Source organism: Hyperolius riggenbachi, chromosome 11, assembly GCF_040937935.1.
Source record: "Hyperolius riggenbachi isolate aHypRig1 chromosome 11, aHypRig1.pri, whole genome shotgun sequence".
NCBI classification, from domain to species: Eukaryota; Metazoa; Chordata; class Amphibia; order Anura; family Hyperoliidae; genus Hyperolius; species Hyperolius riggenbachi.
In genome coordinates this window covers 27049340-27069520 of record NC_090656.1, presented here as the reverse complement: position 1 = coordinate 27069520, position 20181 = coordinate 27049340, and the positions used below count along the sequence as shown (strand labels likewise).

General features: G+C 43.9%; 1 long non-coding RNA gene across 1 annotated transcript; it reads right to left on the bottom strand.

The window, feature by feature from the left end:
* Positions 1–2863: 2863 nt before the first annotated feature.
* LOC137538563 (uncharacterized) lies at positions 2864–17720 on the bottom strand. Its single transcript, XR_011024831.1, has 3 exons — positions 17641–17720; positions 14865–15094; positions 2864–2933 (listed from the first exon to the last, which is right to left on the bottom strand). It is a non-coding gene; the product is annotated as an uncharacterized lncRNA (long non-coding RNA).
* Between the last annotated feature and the right edge of the window lie 2461 nt (positions 17721–20181).

Sequence of the window (20181 nt, the reverse complement as noted above, 5' to 3'; positions counted from 1 at the left end):
AATAACCAAACGGTAGATTTGCATGAGTAAAAATAAATTCTTGCAGTGTTCTGTCTTTTCTTTTTATTTAAATACATCACTTCTGCTACACAACATATACAGACACAGAGTATACAAGTATACGTACCTCTACAAAGCCTGGGCATGCTCCTGATGAGGTGGCGGATGGTCTCCTGAGGGATCTCCTCCCAGACCTGGACTAAAGCATCCACCAGCTCCTGGGCAGTCTGTGGTGCAGCGTGGCATTGGTGGATGGACTGAGACATGATGTTCTAGATGTGCTCAATTGGATTCAGGTCTGGGGAACTGGCGGGCCAGTCCATGGCATCAATGCCTTTGTCTTGCAGGAACTGCTGACACACTCCGCACAGGGCCGGCCCGCCCATGAGGCAGGGTGAAACGTTTGCCTCAGGCGGCACTTCTGGGGGAGCGGCACCCGCCCGTCCATGTGTGTGGGGGGCCGCCCGAGCTGGAGGGGATAGCGGGCAGGAAGGGGGTGTTGGGCCTAGCGGCGGGGAGGGGGGTCGGACCCCCCCCTCCCTCGCCTGGGTCCCCCGTCCTCCGCTCCCCTTCAGCTTTAAAAAGTTCCGTGCTGGCTGCACCTATTTGTAAGAGGCCACGGGCGGGGATTACTCACCTCTTCCTCGTTCCAGGCCAGCGTGCGCTCCACTGACGTCACTTCCTGCTACGCCGCAGGAAGTGACGTCAGTGGAGCGCACGCTGGCCTGGAACGAGGAAGAGGTGAGTAATTGCCGCCCGTTGCCTCTTACACATAGCTGCAGCCAGCGACGTCACTTTTAAAGCTTTAGCGGAGCGGAGGACGGGGGACCCAGGCGAGGGGGGGGGGTCCAACCCCCCTCCCTGCCGCTAGGCCCAATACCCCCTTCCTGCCCGCTATCCCCTCCAGCTCGGGCGGCCCCCCACACCCACGGCTTGGGGGGGGGGCGGCGGCGGCGAAAATTGCCTCAGGCGGCAAAAAGTCTAGGGCCGGGCCTGACTCCGCACCAGCCAGAGCCGGGACAAGGTCCTCCAGCACCCAAGGCTGAGACACCAAAGTGCGCCCCCCATCCCCCCCACCCCAGCCGTCACACACTGATTGCTATTAGACTAAGAGGCGCCACAGGGCCCACAACCTCCCCAACACCTTAATATCTAGTTATCTGGCTTGCAGTCACTGCCATGTATCCCTTTTTCTTATTTCTCTCTGCTTCAAACACAATTAGGAATGACAGCTGAATGAATTCTGCGCCCCCTCCTACACTGCACCCTGAGGCTGGAGCCTCTCCAGCCTATGCCTCGGCCCGGCCCTGGCACCAGCATATGGTCTCACAAGGGGTCTGAGGATCTCAACTCGGTACCTAATGGCAGTCAGACTACCTCTGGTGAGCACATGGAGGCCTGTGTGGACCCCCAAAGAAATGCCACCCCACACTATTACTGACCCACTGCCAAACCGGTCATGGCATGGAGGATATTGCAGGCAGTGGAACATTCTCCACGGCTTCTCCAGACTCTGTCACGTCTGTCACATGGGCTCAGTGTGAACCTGCTTTCATCTGTAAAAAGCACCAGTGGCGAATTAGCCAATCTTGGTGTTCTCTGGAAAATGCCAAACGTGTTGGGCTGTAAGTACAACCTCCACCTGTGGATGTCGGGCCCTCATACCACCCTCATGGAGTCGAGTCGGTAGTGGACCTGCTGCTGGGTTGTTGCCCTCCTACCGCCTCCCCCACGTCTCCTGATGTACTGGCCTGTCTTCTGATAGAACCTCCATGCTCTGGACACTATGCAGACACAGCAAACCTTCTTGCCACAGCTCGCATTGATGTGCCATCCTGGATGAGCTGCACTACCTGAGCCACTTGTGTAAGTTGTAGACTCCATATGATACCACCAGAGTGAAAGCACCGCCAGCATTCAAAAAGTGACCAAAACATCAGCCTGAAAGCATAGAAACTGAGAAGTGGTCTGTAGTCACCACCTGCAGCACCACTCCTTTATTGGGGATGACTTGCTATTTGCCTATACTTTCCACCTAATGTCTATTCCATTTGCACAACAGCATGGGCTTGATTCACAAAGCGGTGCAAACTGTTAAGCACGGGTGTACTAAACGGTTAGCACATGAAGTGCTGTTCACGGACTTTTGCGCGCGCAAATTGCGCACGCAAAAGTCCGCGATCGCGCGAATCGCGGCACTTTTCACGCGCAAAAGTCCGCGAACGGCACTTCACGTGCTAACTGTTTAGCACGCCCGTGCTAAACAGTTTGCACGGCTTTGTGCATCAAGCCCCATGATTGATAAATTACATTCCAAATTTAGATGTATTTTATAAATATATATTCATACATTCAATATATATTTTATGCTTAAATGCACATAAAACATTATCAGAATGTTCCTTTTTTTCCTATAAAAAACATAAACTACCTGTTACCAAATATTTTGTTTTCTGGTCACTGGCCAGGCCTGCAGTGGGCGGTTACTTCCCCAACCCTTCCTCAGTCTAAACATAGCCCCCTGCAGTAACATCAGTAGCAGAGGGGTTGGAGATTACAGCTCTCCTTATTGAAACCACACCTCTAATAACTGATGGCCTATGAAATGCAGTCCCCTGCTGCTGATGTCACTGCAGAGGGCTGGGTTAGACTAAAGATGGGAAGATGAGGAAGCAGGCAGCAGCTGCAAGTCTCAAAGGTCTTTCAAAAGTTAAAATATTTTTTGATAGAATGTTATTTGCATTAAAATGTATAAAATGCAGCTCCAGTGAATGTACTCTGAAGATCACGTCCCTGAACCTGATCATTAAATCTTGCTTCATGGAAAGTTTTCGACGTAGCCTTTATTCAATAATGGAAATATATTGTATGGACAGTTTCCCAGATTTTAATGCCTCAGCTTCTCTTTTCCACTGCACAGAGTATATCTGAAACTAAAAAAAAAAAGAAAAAAAAAAATAATAAATAAAATACCTTGTTTCTGTTTGGTGCCTTAAAGCGGAACTGTAAATACAAATTAAAAACATTGTATCACTTACCTGGGGCCTCTGCAAGCCCCCAGCAGCTGTCCTGTCCCGCTCCAAGTCTCCACGAGTCTCCGTTCTCCCGCCACCGCTCCGTTCCATACCTCGACTTGTAAGTCGATGCCAGCGCAGCCCTGCCAAGCGTATCCTTTCTTCGCGTTCCCCTCTGCAATAGCGGGAAACGCGAAGAAAGGATACACGTGGCCAAAGCCGCGCAGGCGCAGTGGCCCGGCGGCGAAACCGAAAGTAGCTGGCGGCAGGAGAACAGTGGCTCGTCGAGGAGCGGCGCGGGATAGGACGGCTGCTGGGGGCTTGGGGAAGCCCCAGGTAAGTGAATCAATGTGTTTAATTTGTATCTACGGTTCCTAAACTGTGAAGGATATGGATTTTTCCTTTTACAATAATACCAGTTGCCTGTATGTCCTGCTCGTCCAGTGTCTCTAATACCTTTAGACACAGCCCCCGAACAAGCATGCCGATCAGGTGCTTTGACTGAAGTCAGACTAGATTAGCTGCATGCTTCTTTCAGGGTGTGATTCAGCCACTACTACAGCCAAAGAGATCAGCAGGGCTGTCAGGCAACTGGTATTGTTTAAAAGGAAACATCCATAAGTTAAGGTTCCCTTTAATGTGAGCTGGAACTCCATTAACTGAAAAAGAAATCATGAAATAAGAAATTACTTATTTACCTTTGCTGTTGTTTTTGTGTTCCCAGTCAGATTTAAGAGAAATGTGATATGAAAAAAAAATAAAAATATTTCTGCTGGTTTCATTCTTTACTGTTTCTCTGTGATGCCAAGAGTGACTTGACTCCTTTTTTAACCCCCAAACACACTATCACAGCTTACTGTCCCTTCCTCAGCAAACATCACCTAGACAGCAGGCTTATATTACTGTGGAAACTCTTCGGGGGGAGGGGATATTAAATTACCTTCTGGTCATAGTGTCCTTATCTTATGCAAAATGGGAACATTGCTGTTATTTGTATTTGCATTGTTACTGTAGCTAAAAGGAAAAAAAATGTTGGGGGACATAAAGGGATTTAAAAAAAAAAAAAAAAACTACAAATAGGAACTTACATATATTTTAGGGGCACTAGTTTTGGCATTTTTGAGGGGAGATGTCACATTTGGAAATTCTCAGCTGAATTTAAATAGGAGGGAGTTCTCCCCCCCCACACACACACACACATTTTAAGGGAATGGTTAAGCAGAAAAGTAGGAACAGGAGGAAAAAAATCTTTCAAAAAGACTTTGTAGTTTTTGAGAAAATTGTTAAAGTCGGCAGCAATTTCCACAATTTCCATGAAAATTTCCACCAAAATTCGCCTACCGCATCTCCACTACCGATTTCCGAATTTTGATGCGGAAATGTAATTTCCGATCGGAAATTTGGAAATTTAATTTCCATGAAATCTGAACGAGCATCCCTATTGTTAATTTAATTGATTTCATATAATCATTCATAATTTTACATGCATTTTCACGTAATTTATGCGTAATGCCATGCCATATTTTAACGGTGAATAGGAAAGCCCCCATACAAGCTAATGCCACCAAAATTTCTACATATGTTAAGGAGAATAGTGGCAAGCAAGAATTTAAAAAAACTAAACAAGAAGACCTTGTAGTTTTTGAGAAAATAGATTTTAAACAATGCACAGAAAAATGTTTTTTTAAACTCAGAAAAATTAGTTTAAAAACACTTTTCTTTGAATTTTTAAAATAAATTTTCTCAAAAACGACAATTTATTTTTTTTGAGAATTTTTTCTTTTGCCTTGCACTCACTATTCTCCTTAACATATACAGTGGCTTGCAAAAGTATTCGGCCCCCTTAAAGTTTTCCACATTTTGTCACATTACTGCCACAAACATGAATCAATTTTATTGGAATTCCACATGAAAGACCAATACAAAGTGGTGTACATGTGAGAAGTGGATCGAAAATCATACATCATTCCAAACATTTTTTTACAAATAAATAACTGCAAAGTGGGGTATGCGTAATTATTCAGCCCCCTGAGTCAATACTTTGTAGAACCACCTTTTGCTGCAATTACAGCTGCCAGTCTTTTAAGGTATGTCTCTACCAGCTTTGCACATCTAGAGACTGAAATCCTTGCCCATTATTCTTTGCAAAACAGCTCCAGCTCAGTCAGATTACATAGTTACATAGTTATTTTGGTTGAAAAAAGACATACGTCCATCGAGTTCAACCAGTACAAAGTACAACTCCAGCCTGCTCCCTCACATATCCCTGTTGATCCAAAGGAAGGCGAAAAAACCCTTACAAGGCATGGTCCAATTAGCCCCAAAAGGGAAAAATTCTTTCCCGACTCCAGATGGCAATCAGATAAAATCCCTGGATCAACATCATTAGGCATTACCTAGTACAGTGGTTCCCAACCCATGTGCCGCGACACATACATGTGTCGTGGCAGCTTCGGGTATGTGTCGCAGTGTCAGTCAGCTCTCGGAGGAAAGCAGCGCAGTGGAGGAAGAGCTCCCCTCCCCTTCTCTCACCTTTGTGCTCTTCCTCCCCTGCTCTCTCCTCCAGAGCGAACTGCGATCAGGCATTTGCAGTGGGCGGGACTTACCTTCCGTGTCGCTCCAAGCGCCGGAAGTTCTGGTGCAGCAGCCGCTGCTCTGGATCAGACCAGATTAGTGGCAAATCATCCCGCGCCGGCGACAAGACAGAGACACGGAAGGTAAGTTCCGCCCTTCTGCCTGCCACGCACTTCGTTTCGGAGGAGAGAGGGAGAGCACCCTGGCTACATATACTGGGCACATATACACCTGACTACATATACTGGGCACATATACACCTGACTACATATACTGGGCACATATACCCCTGGCTAAATATACTGGGCACATATACCCCTGGCTAAATATACTGGACACATATACACCTGGCTACATATACTGGGCACATATACACCTGGCTACATATACTGGGCACATATACACCTGACTACATATACTGGGCACATATACCCCTGGCTAAATATACTGGGCACATATACCCCTGGCTAAATATACTGGGCACATATACCCCTGGCTAAATATACTGGGCACATATACACCTGGCTACATATACTGGGCACATATACACCTGACTACATATACTGGGCACATATACCCCTGACTAAATATACTGGGCACATATACACCTGACTAAATATACTGGGCACATATACCCCTGGCTAAATATACTGGGCACATATACACCTGGCTACATATACTGGGCACATACACACCTGGCTACATATACTGGGCACATATATCCTTGGCTACATATACTGGGGACAACTGGCTGTTTGTCATTATGTGCATTTACTGGTGAAAAGATGTCTCTTATTATGTGTATTTACTGGTGAAAAGCTGTCTCTTATTTTGTGCATTTACTGGTGAAAAGCTGTCTCTTATGTGCATTTACTGGTTAAAAGCTGACTCTTATGTGCATTTACTGGTGAAAAGCTGTCTCTTATTATGTGCATTTACTGGTGAAAAGCTGTCTCTTATTATGTGCATTTACTGGTGAAAAGCTGTCTCTTATTATGGGCATTTACTGGTGAAAAGAGGTCTCTTATTATGTGCATGTACTGGTGAAAAGCTGTCTTTTATGTGCATTTACTGGTGAAAAGCTGTCTCTTATTATGTGCATTTACTGGGGAAACACTGTCTCTCATTACGTGCATTTACTGGTGAAAGGCTGTCTGTCATTACCTGCATTTACTGGTGAAACGTTGTCTCTTATGTGCATTTAGTGGGGAAACGTTGTCTCTCATTACATGCATTTAGTCTACGTGTCACGGAGATCTGAACGTTTGGTTTGATGTGTCACGACTCCAAAAAGGTTGGGAACCACTGACCTAGTAATTGTAGCCATGGATGTCTTTCAACGCAAGGAAAGCATCTAAGCTCCCTTTAAATGCAGTTTGCCATAACGACTTCCTGTGTCAATGCATTCCACATCTTAATCACTCTTACTGTAAAGAACCCTTTCCTAAATAAATGTCTAAAACGTTTTTCCTGCATGCGCAGATCATGTCCTCTAGTCCTTTGAGAAGGCCTAGGGACAAAAAGCTCATCCGCCAAGCTATTTTATTGCCCTCTGATGTATTTATACATGGTAATTAGATCTCCTCTAAGGCGTCTTTTCTCTAGACTAAATAAACCCAGTTTATCTAACCTTTCTTGGTAAGTGAGACCTTCCATCCCACGTATCAGATTAGATGGACAGCATTTGTGAACAGCAATTTTCAGATCTTGCCACAGATTCTCGATTGGATTTAGATCTGGACTTTGGCTGGGCCATTCTAACACATGGAGATGTTTTGTTTTAAACCATTCCATTGTTGACCTGGCTCTATGTTTAGGGTCGTTGTCCTGCTGACCTTGTGGAGTCTCAAGTCTTTTGCAGACTCCACAAGGTTTTCTTCCAAGATTGCCCTAAAGTTGGCTCCATCCATCTTCCCATCGACTCTGACCAGCTTCCCTGTCTCTGCTGAAGAGAAGCACCCCCCGAGCATGATGCTGCCACCACCATATTTGACAGTGGGGATGGTGTGTTCAGAGTGATGTGCAGTGTTAGTTTTCCGCCACACATAGCGTTTTGCATTTTGGCCAAACAGTTCCATTTTGGTCTCATCTGACCAGAGCACCTTCTTCCACATGTTGCTGTGTCCCCCGAAAGGCTTGTGGCAAACTGCAAACGGGACTTCTTATGCTTTTCTGTTAAAAATGCCTTTCTTCTTGCCCCTCTTCCATAAAGGCCAACTTTGTACAGTGCACGACTAATAGTTGTCCTATGGACAAATTACCCCAACTGAGCTGTAGATCTCTGCAGCTCGTCCAGAGTCACCATGGGCCTCTTGGCTGCATTTTTGATCAGCGCTCTCCTTGTTCGGCCTGTGAGTTTAGGTGGACGGCCTTGTCTTGGTAGGTTTACAGTTGTGCCATACTCCTTCCATTTCTGAATGATCGCTTGAACAGTCCTCCGTGGGATGTTCAAGGCTTTGGAAATCTTTTTGTAGCCTAAGCCTGCTTTAAATTTCTCAATATCTTTATCCCTGACCTGTCTGGTGTGTTCTTTGGACTTCACGGTGTTGTTGCTCCCAATATTCTCTTAGACAACCTCTGAGGCCCTCACAGAGCAGTTGTATCTGTACTGACATTAGATTACACACAGGTGCACTCTATTTAGTCATTAGCACTCATCAGGCAATGTCTATGGGCAACTGACTGTACTCAGACCAAAGGGGGCTAAATAATTATGCACACACCACTTTGCAGTTATTTATTTGTAAAAAATGTTTGGAATCATGTATGATTTTCGATCCACTTCTCACGTGTGCACCACTTTGTGTTGGTCTTTCATGTGAAATTCCAATAACATTGATTCATGTTTGTGGCAGTATTGTGACAAAATGTGGAAAACTTCAAGGGGGCCGAATACTTTTGCAAGCCACTGTATAGCAATTGGTGGAAATAGCTTGCATGGGGGCTTTGCTATTTAACCACTAAAGTCGGCACGAAATTACACAATAATTACACAAACATTTTCTCAAAATTACGAATGATTACAATTACCGGCGAAATTCATGATTTGATTTTTCCCAAATTTTGCCTTACGATTTTGCATCATAATTGCACGTTTCAATGCCAAACTATGCGAAATGTGTGCTCATCACTAGCAAGATTGGCAAATTCTTGTACATTTGCGGTGTGATGAACTAACGTGTGTGAATCCTACTGTTACTGAATAATGCCACATGAGGATCAAAGATTTTATATATACTGAAAAAACTTCCCAAATAATAATTTGTTATTAGATTTTAGCCTGAGTACAAAAAATTTTTTTTAACCTATCTTTGTGGCCTGAGATGCACTCTAGAGCAGGGGTTTTAAACTCAATCACATAAGGGGCCAAACACAGTCTAAGTCACGCCGGGACAAACTGTTTATTGAGATTTAACAGTCTCAAACTCTAAAGGGGGGATGGGACCTAGAGGACTATAGGGGGTTGGGGGACCATGGGGGCCTGCTACTTCTTCCCCTTCTGCATAGCAGTGCAATGGAGCAATGACTGGATAGTGCACTGGTTAAGGGCTCTGCCTCCTACACAGGCCACCAGAGTTCAAATCTCAGCTCTGCCTGTTCAGTAAGACAGCACCTACTTATTCAGTAAGGATCCTTAGGCAAGACTCTCTAACACTGCTACATATAGACCGCCCTCTAGTGGCTGCAGCTTTGGCGCTTTGAGTCCGCCAGGAGAAAAGTGTGATAAAAAATGTTCTGTGTGTGTGTAATATTTACCTGTTTCGGTGCTGTGTTGTGTCTCTTCTGACCTTCCTGATAGCCACATGCTCTATGCTGCATACCTCTGGCTCCCAATGCATGTCACGTGATCGAGAGCTGGAGGTATGGAAGAATAGAGCATGCGGCTGCCAGGGAAAACAAAAGGGGGGGAGGGTGCCAGGGAAAAAGGGAGTTGTGGGTGTGTTTTTCGTTTTTGTTTTTTTAGGTAAAATGGAGTGTGGATACCAGGAGGGGGCCACATGCCAATTTTGCTCGTAGCCCGTGGGTTGTTTCTATCCCCCTACTCAAACTCACAGTGTTTCAACCAAAAACACTGTCAGCCATGTGCTCCTTTGTATGGGACGGCTGTGTGCTGGACATTTTAAGCTCTCAGCGGACACATAAAATGCAGAGGAGGGCCACATTCGTCCCGCAGGCCTTGAGTTTGACACCTGTGCTCTAGAGGATTCCAAAAGTGCATAAGAGGGAATATATAATTGATAGTATTGCTACTTGTCTTGCTATAATATTTCTAATCCTCTCTCTTATCCAACATAAAACACATGTTCAAGGGATCCTCTTCTCCTGTAAAGGTAAAATTACCTGCCGGGTCTTGCTCTTGTAAAATAGTCGCCAAGCTCAGAGTCTGGCGACTCCGTAGCCCCATCCCTCACTGAAAAAAAAAACACGTTTTCTGTACTATAGATTGAAGCAGTCAAAAAGGATGCATGTGGCAAGTGGGCACCACCAATGCAAAATATTAGTAATTTGGTGCCCGAGCAGAAATTTGCTATTTACCAGGCACCATAGGCGCCGAAATGCATAATTTGCGGGGCTTTTTTTTGTCATGGATGTGATGCAATGTGATCATCGCATCGGACTGTGGCTAGCGGAAATGGGCCCTTGGGTAGCTGGCGTGTGGGGGGTTTAGGCATTAGGTAGGTAGTTTGTGTGTGTGAGTGGGAGGGGCAGTAGTGGGCCGAGGTTTTGCATGTGCGCAATTTTGCATCAAAATTTGCAATTACGCATCGTAATTGTAATACGAAATTTCAGAGAAAATCGTATTTAATTTTGTATGTAAAAGAATTTTCAAAAATACCTTGTAGTTTTCGAGAAACTCGATTTTAAATATGCAAAGAAAATGGTTTTTAAACTGTCATTTTTCTAAGTTTAAAAAACATTTTTTACTTGCATTTTTAAAATCAAGTTTCTCAAAAACTTTAAGGTCTTCTTGCTAAATTCTTTTTGTTGACTTGTACCCACGATTCTCCTTAACATATGTAGCAATTGTGGTGTCACTACCATGTATGGGGGCTTTGCTAATCACTGCTAAAGTTGGCAAGTAGATACACGAAATTTTGCTAAATTTTATGCGAAAATTATGAATGACTAATAAAAAGATAAAATTTACGTGAAATGTAGCGAAATCGTAATTTGTTGAATATGATCATCACTAGGGAGGGCTTAAGGGTTGGGTGTTAGGTAGGTAATTTGTGCAGTGGGGGGTTTCAGGGTTAGGTGTTACGTAGATAATTTGTGCGGTGGGAGGTTAAGGGTTAGGTAGGTAGTTTGTGCAGTGGTGGGTTCAAGGGTTAGGCATTAGGTAGGTAATGTGGGCGGGTTAAGAGTTAGGCATTAGGCAGGTAGTGTATGTGGTGATGGGAAGTAAAGGTTAAGCGTTAGGTAGGTAATTTGTGCATGGGGGGGGTTAAGGATTGGGCATTAGGTAGGTAGTTTCTGTGTAGGGGGTGTTTCAGGGTTAGGCGTTACATAGATAATTTGTGCGGTGGGTGGTTAAAGGTTAGGCATTAGGCATGTAGTGTGTGCGGTGAGGGAGGTAAAGATTAGGCATTAGGTAGATAATTTTTGCAGTTGGTGGGGGTTAAGGGTTAGGCGTTAGGTAGGTAATTTATGTGATTGGGGGGGTTAAGGGTTAGGTATTAGGTTGGTAATTTGTGCAGTGGGAGGTTTAAGCATTAGGCGTTACGTAGATAATTTGCATGGTGGGGGGCTTAAGGGTTAGGTAGGTAGTTTGTGCAGTGGTGGTGGGGGGGGGTTAAGGGTTGGGCGTTAGGTAGGTAATTTGTGAAGTGGGGGGGGTTCAGGGTTAGGTGTTACGTAGATAATTTGTGCGGTGGGAGGTTAAAGGTTAGGTAGGTAGTTTGTGCAGTGGTGGGTTTAAGGGTTAGGCGTTAGGTAGGTAATGTGTGCGGTGGGCGGGTTAAGGTTAGGCATTCGGCAGGTAGTTTTGCGGTGATGGGAAGTAAAGGTTAGGTGTTATGTAGGTAATTTGTGTATGGGGGGGTTAAGGATTGGGCATTAGGTAGGTAGTTTGTGTGTAAGGGGTGTTTGAGGGTTAGGCGTTACATAGATCATTTGTGCGGTGGGGGTTAAGGGTTAGGTAGGTAATTTGTGCGGTGGGGGGTTAAAGGTTAGGCATTAGGCATGTAGTGTGTGCGGTGAGGGGGGTAAAGGTTAGGCATTAGGTAGATAATTTTTGCAGTTGGGGTTTTAAGGGTTAGGCGTTAGGTAGGTAATTTTTGCGATTGGGGGGGTTAAGGGTTAGGTATTAGGTTGGTAATTTGTGTTGTGGGAGGTTTCAGGATTAGGCGTTGCGTAGATAATTTGCATGGTGGGGGGCTTAAGGGTTAGGTAGGTAGTTTGTGCGGTGGGGGGTTTAAAAGTTAGGCCTTAGGTAGGTAATTTGTACCGGGGGGGGGGGGGTGGTTAAGGGATAGGCATTAGGTAGGTAGTGTGTGCAGAGGGGGTAAAGGTTAGGTGTCGGGTGGGAGGGTTCTGTGTGAGAGTCGGGTTAGGTTTGGCTATAAGAAAATATCGGCATTTAATACCAATATATTACTATCGGCATTACTTGGCGCCCAAATTTCCAGGAGCCTTTTTTTTATAGATGTCTCCCCACGCGCTCGACATAGAGAGAACCTGATGGCCTTTTCAGTGGGGCGGACTGTCCACACCTCCAAGATCTTGTTGATCTTTCTCTGCATACAATTAAGGGCTCTTTCACACGGGCAACTAATAAGCGGTGAATTCACCACCTGCCAGCTGCTCTCCTGCACCGGCGGGGCACTTGTTAGCGCTCGATATCGGCGCTCTACAGGTGGCCGCCCATGGAGTCAGAACTGAAGGCTGCCTCAGCCATGCTCAGACTCGACGTGTTGCATTCTTCCACTGTCCCAAAGGAAAATCCGCACACTATTGTGTAAATACTGAATGTGCTCGGGTCAATAAGGAACTATGTATGATTAAGAAAAAAGCGGCCCTTTAAATAAGCACCATCCAGTTGAATAATCAATATTAAATCACAAAATATCTTTATTATGGTACATAATTGTCAAACACAACACATGGTTCATATGGAGAGTATGGAAAATACAACCACATACATAATATTAATGCATAAACCCATATGCCAATAGCCAATGCAGAAGATAAAAACAATTAAAAACAACACATATCACACAGCCTTGCCATATCAATATTATTGCACAATCCCATGATAGGGTCAATCAGTTTATATATATAAATATATGTGTGTGTGTCAATGCACACATAAAAATGAAAACACCACCCAGGGTTTATAATAAAACCCTGTAGTGGATGAACCCGGGTTCAGTAACAAAGTGCAGTGCAAACCAAAAACAAATAAATAACCACATACAATATACAGTGTGCTAATTGCAGTAAAAGTCAATATATATAGATAACTTAAGTGCAAGGAGGAGCAGCCTGTAGATAAGGTGCACAATGAAGTGAGGTATATATAAATAAAGTGCTAAGAAGAATATAGATACTTAGCCCAAGTAAGATTCCTGAGAAGGGAGTGCAAAATGGCAAGGCAGGCAGAGGTTCCCCTCAGAATAGGTCCCACTAGTTCCGCGGACAGCCGTCCGCTTTCTCAAGGAGAGGAGAGCGTCTCCTCTCCTTGAGAAAGCGGACGGCTGTCCGCGGAACTAGTGGGACCTATTCTGAGGGGAACCTCTGCCTGCCTTGCCATTTTGCACTCCCTTCTCAGGAATCTTACTTGGGCTAAGTATCTATATTCTTCTTAGCACTTTATTTATATATACCTCACTTCATTGTGCACCTTATCTACAGGCTGCTCCTCCTTGCACTTAAGTTATCTATATATATTGACTTTTACTGCAATTAGCACACTGTATATTGTATGTGGTTATTTATTTGTTTTTGGTTTGCACTGCACTTTGTTACTGAACCCGGGTTCATCCACTACAGGGTTTTATTATAAACCCTGGGTGGTGTTTTCATTTTTATGTGTGCATTGACACACACACATATATTTATATATATAAACTGATTGACCCTATCATGGGATTGTGCAATAATATTGATATGGCAAGGCTGTGTGATATGTGTTGTTTTTAATTGTTTTTATCTTCTGCATTGGCTATTGGCATATGGGTTTATGCATTAATATTATGTATGTGGTTGTATTTTCCATACTCTCCATATGAACCATGTGTTGTGTTTGACAATTATGTACCATAATAAAGATATTTTGTGATTTAATATTGATTATTCAACTGGATGGTGCTTATTTAAAGGGCCGCTTTTTTCTTAATCATACATTCTTCCACTGTCCAGTAACACCACCGCTTGTTAATGCTTAACACACGTGGTGTTACAACCGCTGCAATTTGGCTGCATTTAAATTGCACCCAAATTGCACTGGTGGGCGACAGACGGTAGGCTGAACTGCTTGTCAAATAGTCGCCCATCTGAAAGGGCCTAACATATCTTTGCCATTAAAAAGATTAAAGGCGTGCAACATTTTTTACTTCCTGCTTTGTGCACACTTGTTAAACAATGGCACAAACAGACAGACGAGGATTCCAGTGATCTTTTTTTTTTTACCAAGCCGCATACTGTTACCATGGTTTTCAGGGGGGGGGGGGGGGGTTCCTGAGTTATTGCAGCAGCAGAGTATTGTTGAAAGAAAATAGTCAATGGCATTCAGCTACACAAAGGTTGATGTCGTGAATTGTTGGTTATGCCATTTATTATATTATTTATTTATTTATTTTTTACAAATAAAATTCTAAGAATAAAAATAAGAAAATAAATGGTAACTTTACCAAAAGCAAAAAAAAATAAAAAATAAAATAATAATACTAATACTTGAAAAGAAACTCTATTTATTCACCTTAAGGGGTTGTAACAAGAATGATGTGATTTGACCTCCCTATAACCCTTCCAAGGCCAATTCATTCTCTCTAAAGAGCTTTCTAGAGAACACGGAACATCTCACATTCTTTTTGTTCGAGAAAAAGGGTCACACTCTAATGTGTGCCATCAGGATTTCTGCAGCGGTCTTGTGTTATGGGCGATGACAGCAAGGTTGGGCCGGTATGGATCTCTCCATCTTTCTTGACTGTCTAGGTTTGACCTCTACAGCTTTCCGCTGCCTCCTAATGATCATGGAATAGACAATGAGAGCAGTCGCGCGGCACATTTCACTATACAGCGAAAACATCCATAAAATCTTTAGACCGGACTTACTTTGCCAAAAGATAGTGCATTAATCAGCGGACTCTACATATCTTGCTGCAAATGTCAATCAATGCGGAACGCAGTCAATTTTCATAGACCGTATCTGCCGAAAACCTTGCCCTCTCTGATTCTCCAGCGTAACACTTCACGCTGTTTTAGTTGCTTGGAGTTCAGCACCTTGGACAGCGAGGGGAAAGGGCGAGCGAGTACAGGAATTTCCCATTTTTTTCATGTGCTTTCTGGTCAACATAAAAAAATAAAATAGATAAGCATTTTGGTGGGGCTTATTCACAAAGCGACGTTATGTTGTAATGCATGATTTATACATATTGGGCTTGATTCACAAAGCAGTGCTAAGTGTTAGCACGCTTGTGAAAAGCCCTGTATCATGCCAAAAATCACTGATCGCACGGTTTGCGGTGCACCGAAAAGATTGCGCGGTGCGACGCACCTTTCATGTGAAAAGTGACCCCCAGTGCCCTGGAAACATCAACCTTAATGGCGTATAGGGTGCGACGATAATGTTGCATCAATGCGACATTATCGTTGCACCCTATGTGCCGTTATGGTCGCACTGGGTGCAACGTTTTCAGGGTACCGGTGGTCACTTTTCACGCAAAGGGGGCGACGTTAACGTCGCGCCGCGCAATCTTTTCGGCACACCACAAACCGTGCGATCAGTGATTTTTGGCATGATACAGGGCTTTTCACAAGCGTGCTAACACTTAGCACTGCTTTGTGAATCAAGCCCAATATGTATAAATCATGCATTAACACCCTAGTTAACACCCTAGTTAGCATGCCCAAACTCTTTAGGCATGCTAATTAGGTGATTTGCACCAGTTAGTGAATCAAGCCCATTATTTACAGCTGCAAAACGATTAGGGGGTTGATTCACAAAGCTTATTTTTTTCCTTAAAGGACACACGAGGTGAAAATAATCTGATGAGATAAGCAATAGTATCTATCCTCCTTCTCCTAAAAATTGATTTTTTTTTTGAAATCCCACAATGTTATTTTATATTTAAATCTGGTTTATACGTTTTTACTGTTTTATTGTCTCTGCTCAATGACACCCTTATTGAAGTGTGCCAGAGCTCAAACCTATGAACTATTGACCCATTTAATCTCTTTACTGCTCTCAGAAGCCATTTACTGACAGGAAACTGTTTTATGGCTGTAATTCCTTATCAGTGAGGGCTACGCTATTGCCCGACACGGTTCCGACCCGGACAGAAACGACAGTTACTTTCATACCTGATTTTTAACTTTTTCAGGCATAGAAAGAAAAAAGAAACTCAGCATAGTCATTTGTGTTAATTACAACAGAGAACATGTGTGCATCAACCAAGTGAACCTGACAAATCTGGCTTTGCAAATTTGGCCTATTGGCTAATCACGAGACATTGCTCATGCAAATAAGCATTTGCTTTCGCATGCCTAAATATGCAGGGTCAAAAACCAAAAACCGCAAAACAATCGCCCTGCGGGAATTAGTTCATGCTATATAGCACTATCCAGGGGCGCCACGAGGAGGCTTCCCATTGCCCCCATACAACCAGGGGGCCGCGGGGGTCCCAGGCACTCTCACCGCCTGGAAACCACACAGCGGCACCCCGGAGGTGGAGGCTGGGGGGTGCAGGCGATCTCCCCAGCGTGGCCAGCGCCGGGAAGAGCCGCCCGCACACACCTCCCAAGATTAAAAACAGGCACTTACCTCAACGTCCATTGCGTTCTGCTATATGCGCATAACCTGGGCGCAACACACATAAGGGGCGGACAGGCGCAAATAGCCTGCTCCAGGGCTCTCACCTCCTAAAACAAGCCACTCACTACCTGCCGTCAGAAAAAAGAAATGCAATGCTAATTACAACAGAGAAAGAACATGTGTGCATCAACCAAGTGAACCTGACAAATCTGGCTTTGCAAATTTGGCCTATTGGCTAATCACGAGACATTCCCGCAGGGCGATTGTTTCGCGGTTTTTGGTTTTGACCCTGCATATTTAGGCATGCGAAAGCAAATGCTTATTTGCATGAGCAATGTCTCGTGATTAGCCAATAGGCCAAATTTGCAAAGCCAGATTTGTCAGGTTCACTTGGTTGATGCACACATGTTCTTTCTCTGATTGTAGTTAGCATAGTCATTTGTGTGCTTGGTACTGTACATACACAGGTCTATCTCATCATGTGTCACATGTCACCTCGGTTGTCCTTTAACTGCAAGGAGAAGTAATGCATGAAATAAACAGATATTATTTAATAAACTTTTTCTCCTAGCTTTCTTCTAGGAGTAGGGATTCTCAAATCCGAATCCGGGAAAACCCAGATAGTTGCTATCCGGATTTCTCCCAGTAAACCTGTGCGGGGAGGGCGGGGGGTCAAGCTTACCTGTCTGACGTCTTCTTCGTCCGTCCCTGGCACCTCCCAAGATGCGCTCCACGCGGCGGTCAAGTGACTACAAATCCTTCCTCCTTCCGGGTTGAAGGAGGAAGTGTTTGTAGTCACATGATGCGTGTGGACCACATCGTGGGAGGTGCCAGGGACGGACGAAGAAGACGTCAGACAGGTAAGCTTGACCCCCCCGCCCTCCCCGCACAGGTTTACTGGGAGAAATCCGGATAGCAACTATCTGGGTTTTCCCGGATTTGGATTTGAGCATCCCTACCTAGGAGATAATTTTCAATCTTCTTCTATTTAAAATAACTTTTTAAGAGAACCTGTACTGAGTAAAAATATTTAAAATAAACACACGAGGTAACTTCAAATGAACATTACAGAGTTACCTTGCCATCAGTTCCTCTCAGCATCTACCATTTTCTTCTGACAATGATCCCTTCCAGTTCTGACAATATTTTGTCAGATCTGAAATATATCAGTTGCTGTCAGTAAAATATCAGTTGTTGTCAGTTATAGCTGAGAGGAAAACTGATGTACCAGGTAATGTCCATGTTTCCCTATGGCTCAAGTGGGCGATGCTACAGTTTAACTGTGTGCTGACCAGAAAGCTGTTATGGGTAATGGCTATTTTCAAAATGGAGGACGGAAAATTCCCTTGATCACAGTGAACAAACAGGACGCAGGACAGGAGAAACACACTGAGGAGTAGACTACATGGAAGGTAAGTATGACTTGTGTATGCTTATTTTGACTTTTAATTTTCAGTTCAGGTTTTCTTTAGTACTTTGCAATGAAATAAAAAAAGTACTAAAAAGTAGGTGAAAAGTACTGTAAAATTTATCTCAAGAGTTTTTTTGCTTGCTGGTGGCGGATTAAAAAGCATTTATTGAAAAGGTGTGAACATATCGCCTAGGAGAAAAAGAGAAGAAGTTAACAGTTTCAATAGAAAATATACCTTGGTTAAAAAGTACTACCAACATTTACTTGAGTTTTTTTTTTCTTTTAGTTTGCTGGTGGTTTAAAAAACATTTTATGACCATGGCCCATATGCAATTCACTTTTCTCCTGAGTTATCTCCTAGGAGATGATTTTCATTCAGCACTTTTAACAAATAAAAAAAAGTACTTAAAAGTTGGTTAAACATTGCTATTAAAGTTATTTTGAGTATATTCTTACTTGCTGGTGATCTAAAAAAACATTTTATAAAAAGGTATTAAGATATCACCTACAAGAAAACTCAGGAGAAAATGTAAATTTATATGCGGGCCATAATTTTGTGTCTTACCTCTCAAAACACATTACTTTTTCTCCGTTTTCTCTGGAGTTTCCTCTCGGGTGATATTTTCACAACTTCATAAAATTCATTTTAAAGGGACCCTGAGCACTAAAAATAAACAAAGTCCGACCTACGCGTCGTCACGCCGGCTGCTACACGTCATCACGGCGGCCGCACATGCACAGTGATGACGTGTAGCGTCACCGATAAGGAAGTGTCAGCCCGACACTTGGTCCCGGTGTCGCCGGTGGTGTATTCTGCAACGAGACCGGGAGAGGAGCCAGGAGGACGCCGGGGGACCTCCCGACCTACGGTGGGCTGGAGAAAGCCCCAGGTAAGTACTGATTTTGTTTATTTTTACTGCTCAGGGTCCCTTTAAGCCACCAGCAAGCAAAATAATACTCAAAATAATTTTTTCCACCAACTTATGGGTATTTTTTCAATGGTAGAATGCTAAAAAGTTGGCTTAAAGAGAAGATGAAAATGATCTTCTAGGAGATAACTCTGGAGAAAAAGTTAATTGCATATGGACCCATATGCTTTTCACTTTTTCTCCTGAGTTTTCTCCTAGGTGATATTTTCAATTGTAAAATGCTTAAAAGTTATTTTAAAGAGAATATGAAAGGTATCTCCTAGGAGAAAAAAGTTAATTGAATAAAGGTCAATAGGCCCAATCCACTTCCCCTTTTCTCCAAGTTTTTTCCTAGGGGATATTTTCACATCTTATGAATTAAATGTCTTTCAAGCCGCCAGCAAGCAAGAATACTTTTGAGGGCCCGTTTCCACTATAGCGTTGCGGAATCGCCGGCGAATCACCGCAGGCAAATCGCATGCGGGTGCGATTCCGCATGCGTTTTTTGCCGTGATTTCGCATGCGATTTCGCATAGGTAAGGCTGTATGCGAATTTAACCATGTCACTGCCTGTGTAAATTAACATTAATACCTATGCGAAATCGCATGCGAAATCGCGGCAAAAAACGCATAGGGAAAACGCATGCGATTTCCCTATTAAATACATTGTGTGCGATTCGCCTGCATTCCACACGCAGGCGAATTCTGAGGGCCCTACCCTGCAGATTTTTTCTGCACAGAAAAACGTGCGGGGAAACGCACAAGTGGAAACAGTCCCATCCACTTGTACTGACTGTGCGAATCCGCATGCGGGCAACGCATGCGGATTCGCGATAGTGGAAACGGGCCCTGACTCTACCCTTTTACCTACTTTTTGGTACGTTTTTCAATTGTAGAGTGCCGAAAAATTATTTTAACAGAAGATGAAAAATTATCCCCGAAGAGAAACAAAGGAGAATAAGTGAATTGAATTGGGCCCATTTGGACTGATGCTATCCAAGGTGATAAGTAGCTTGCACATGCAAGATGCTTATCACCTGTATATTGCACAAAGGATTACCAGCTAGGCCCGGATTTAAATTACAGGAGCCTATAGGCACAGATGTCCCGGTACCCTAGGCCTCTCCTTCCATGAACCTACAAACCCCCCGCCAAACCGCACTTCTTCCTTATTTCCTTTGCCCATCACAGGTAGCTACAGTTGTCCCTTAGCATTAGGTAGCTAGAGTTACCTTCAATATTAAGTAGCTAGTGGTACCCCCGACTGGAGGGGGCACCACTAGCCTCACCAGTGGAATT